At 54.7% G+C, this 3965-nt stretch overlaps 1 protein-coding gene across 1 annotated transcript in view; it reads left to right on the top strand.

The window, feature by feature from the left end:
- Nucleotides 1-2578: 2578 nt before the first annotated feature.
- LOC135551627 (NHS-like protein 3) overlaps nucleotides 2579-3965 on the top strand; it is a 75693-nt gene continuing 74306 nt past the window's right edge. Inside the window, exon 1 of the mRNA XM_064982815.1 lies at nucleotides 2579-3065. The gene's annotated coding sequence lies outside the window, so the exon portion shown is untranslated. The remainder of the gene's footprint in view (nucleotides 3066-3965) is intronic.

Raw genomic sequence — 3965 nt, 5'->3', positions numbered from 1 at the left:
CTTCACCTCCCCCTAGCCTTTCTCCTCCTGTCCTGTCCTTCACCTCCCCCTAGCCTTTCTCCTCCTGTCCTGTCCTTCACCTCCCCCTAGCCTTTTCTCCTCCTGTCCTCCTCTTCACCTCCCCCTAGCCTTTCTCCTCCTGTCCTTTCCTTCACCTCCCCCTAGCCTTTCTCCTCCTGTCCTGTCCTTCACCTCCCCCTAGCCTTTCTCCTCCTGTCCTCTCCTTCACCTCCCCCTAGCCTTTTCTCCTCCTGTCCTCCCTTCACCTCCCCCTAGCATTTTCTCCTCCTGTCCTGTCCTTCACCTCCCCCTAGCCTTTCTCCTCCTGTCCTGTCCTTCACCTCCCCCTAGCCTTTTCTCCTCCTGTCCTCTCCTTCACCTCCCCCTAGCATTTTCTCCTCCTGTCCTCCTCTTCACCTCCCCCTAGCCTTTCTCCTCCTGTCCTGTCCTTCACCTCCCCCTAGCCTTTCTCCTCCTGTCCTCCTCTTCACCTCCCCCTAGCCTTTTCTCCTCCTGTCCTGTCCTTCACCTCCCCCTAGCCTTTCTCCTCCTGTCCTCCTCTTCACCTCCCCCTAGCATTTCTCCTCCTGTCCTTTCCTTCACCTCCCCCTAGCATTTTCTCCTCCTGTCCTGTCCTTCACCTCCCCCTAGCCTTTCTCCTCCTGTCCTCCTCTTCACCTCCCCCTAGCATTTTCTCCTCCTGTCCTGTCCTTCACCTCCCCCTAGCCTTTTCTCCTCCTGTCCTCTTCTTCACCTCCCCCTAGCCTTTTCTCCTCCTGTCCTCTCCTTCACCTCCCAGCCTTTCTCCTCCTGTCCTCCTCTTCACCTCCCCCTAGCCTTTCTCCTCCTGTCCTGTCCTTCACCTCCCCCTAGCCTTTCTCCTCCTGTCCTCTCCTTCACCTCCCCCTAGCCTTTCTCCTCCTGTCCTCTCCTTCACCTCCCCTAGCCTTTTCTCCTCCTGTCCTCTCCTTCACCTCCCCTAGCCTTTCTCCTCCTGTCCTCTCCTTCACCTCCCCTAGCCTTTTCTCCTCCTGTCCTCCTCTTCACCTCCCCTAGCCTTTTCTCCTCCTGTCCTCCTCTTCACCTCCCCCTAGCATTTCTCCTCCTGTCCTCTCCTTCACCTCCCCCTAGCCTTTCTCCTCCTGTCCTCTCCTTCACCTCCCCCTAGCCTTTTCTCCTCCTGTCCTCCTCTTCACCTCCCCCTAGCCTTTTCTCCTCCTGTCCTCCTCTTCACCTCCCCCTAGCCTTTCTCCTCCTGTCCTTTCCTTCACCTCCCCCTAGCCTTTCTCCTCCTGTCCTGTCCTTCACCTCCCCCTAGCCTTTTCTCCTCCTGTCCTCCTCTTCACCTCCCCCTTAGCCTTTCTCCTCCTGTCCTCTCCTTCACCCCCCCTAGCCTTTCTCCTCCTGTCCTCTCCTTCACCTCCCCCTAGCCTTTCTCCTCCTGTCCTCTCCTTCACCTCCCCCTAGCCTTTTCTCCTCCTGTCCTCTCCTTCACCCCCCTAGCCTTTTTCTCCTCCTGTCCTCTCCTTCACCTCCTCCTAGCCTTTTCTCCTCCTGTCCTCTCCTTCACCTCCTCCTAGCATTTTCTCCTCCTGTCCTTCTCTTCACCTCCTCCTAGCCTTTCTCCTCCTGTCCTGTCCTTCACCTCCCCTAGCCTTTCTCCTCCTGTCCTCTCCTTCACCTCCTCCTAGCCTTTCTCCTCCTGTCCTCTCCTTCACCTCCCCCTAGCCTTTTCTCCTCCTGTCCTGTCCTTCACCTCCCCCTAGCCTTTCTCCTCCTGTCCTGTCCTTCACCTCCCCCTAGCCTTTCTCCTCCTGTCCTGTCCTTCACCTCCCCCTAGCCTTTTCTCCTCCTGTCCTCTCCTTCACCTCCCCCTAGCCTTTCTCCTCCTGTCCTCCTCTTCACCTCCCCCTAGCATTTTCTCCTCCTGTCCTCCTCTTCACCTCCCCCTAGCCTTTTCTCCTCCTGTCCTTCTCTTCACCTCCTCCTAGCCTTTTCTCCTCCTGTCCTCTCCTTCACCTCCCCCTAGCCTTTCTCCTCCTGTCCTCCTCTTCACCTCCCCTAGCCTTTCTCCTCCTGTCCTGTCCTTCACCTCCCCTAGCCTTTTCTCCTCCTGTCCTGTCCTTCACCTCCCCCTAGCATTTTCTCCTCCTGTCCTCCTCTTCACCTCCCCTAGCATTTTCTCCTCCTGTCCTCCTCTTCACCTCCCCCTAGCCTTTCTCCTCCTGTCCTCTCCTTCACCTCCCCCTAGCCTTTCTCCTCCTGTCCTCATCTTCACCTCCCATTAGCCTTTTCTCCTCCTGTCCTCTCCTTCACCTCCCCCTAGCCTTTTCTCCTCCTGTCCTCTCCTTCACCTCCCCCTAGCCTTTCTCCTCCTGTCCTGTCCTTCACCTCCCCCTAGCCCTTTCTCCTCCTGTCCTCATCTTCACCTCCCATTAGCCCTTTCTCCTCCTGTCCTCTCCTTCACCTCCCCTAGCCTTTCTCCTCCTGTCCTCTCCTTCACCTCCCCCTAGCCTTTCTCCTCCTGTCCTCTCCTTCACCTCCCCCTAGCCTTTCTCCTCCTGTCCTCCTCTTCACCTCCCCCTAGCCTTTTCTCCTCCTGCTGTCTTCTTCACCTCCTCACTATCCCTCTCCAGCCTCTTCTTTCCTCCCCTTCTCATTCCGTATAGAGCTAGCAGAACTAGCAAATGCTAGTACTGTGGGGTTTATAATGGGAGCAGAGGCTAACAGAGCTAGCTCTGAGGCTAATTCTCGTATTGTGGGGTTTGTAATGGGAGCAGAGGCTAGCAGAGCTAGCTCTGAGGCAAATGCTAACAGCACTGTGGGAAGTGGGAGGGGGAGGCTAGCCCACAGAGGGAGGCACAAACAGCCAGCACTGAGCATGGAGATGCATTCACTCGTACACTGCTAAACACAGAATACTGCAGCCTGCGCACAGAGGGCGAGAGAAAGAGAGAGAGAGAGAGAGAGAGAGAGAGAGAGAGAGAGAGAGAGAGAGAGAGAGAGAGAGAGAGAGAGAGAGACACACACCAAAGGGGGGAAAGAGAAGAGGCATGGTTCGCAATGTGAGTAAGAAAGAGTTTGGGTACTTGCATAGACCAAGTTTGTGTGTTGCCATGGAGAGAGGGAGAGTGAGAAAAACATTTTGTTAACATTAACGTGGTGTGAGAGACAGTGGAGTGCTGGTGTGTGTGTTCCTGCCAGAGGCTGTATGTGTCCGCATTTCTGTGTTTGTGTGTGTGTGTGTGTGTGTGTGTGTGTGTGTGTGTGTGTGTGTGTGTGTGTGTGTGTGTGTGTGTGTACAGAGATGGGTCAGAGAGAGAGAGAGTTTAGAATTACAGACTGAGGAAGAAGTTACCTTCTGAATACTGTAGTGTGTGTGGATGTTTCCCAGCTGCTCTTCATGAGGTGCTCGTTATTTTCTCCTCTTGTTGTGTATTTGATTCAGGCTTGTGGGTACTACTCAGAACGGGGTGGTGTTGTCTGGGGATTGTGGGTACTACTCAGAACGGGGTGGTGTTGTCTGGGGATTGTGGGTACTACTCGGAACGGGGTGGTGTTGTCTGGGGATTGTGGGTACTACTCAGAACAGGGTGGTGTTGGCTGGGGAAGTACCCACATTTTTCCCATCCCTCTCTCCCTCCCTTTCTTTCTCTCTCTCTCTCTTACACACCCCATTTCTCTTTATCCCCCTCCTTACCAAAAACTTCTTCTTTTTTTTTAAATCCTGATGTGAACCACATGTGATCACACACTGTACTGGTTCTTCTCTCCACCCCTGTGTTCCCTCTCTCCACATGCACAAATAAAATAATGGAGAGAGAGAAGGAGAGAGAGAGAGAGAGAGAGAGGGAGAGAGAGAGACAGAGAGAGGGGGAGAGAGAGAGAGACAGAGAGAGAGAGCGAGAGAGAGACAGAGAGAGACAGAGAGAGAGACAGACATAGAGACAGAGAGAGAGAGAGAG

This window comes from Oncorhynchus masou, chromosome 13 (assembly GCF_036934945.1).
Source record: "Oncorhynchus masou masou isolate Uvic2021 chromosome 13, UVic_Omas_1.1, whole genome shotgun sequence".
Lineage (NCBI taxonomy): Eukaryota > Metazoa > Chordata > Actinopteri > Salmoniformes > Salmonidae > Oncorhynchus > Oncorhynchus masou.
The sequence above is the reverse complement of the archived record's forward strand: the minus strand, read 5'-3'. Positions and strand labels throughout refer to the sequence as shown.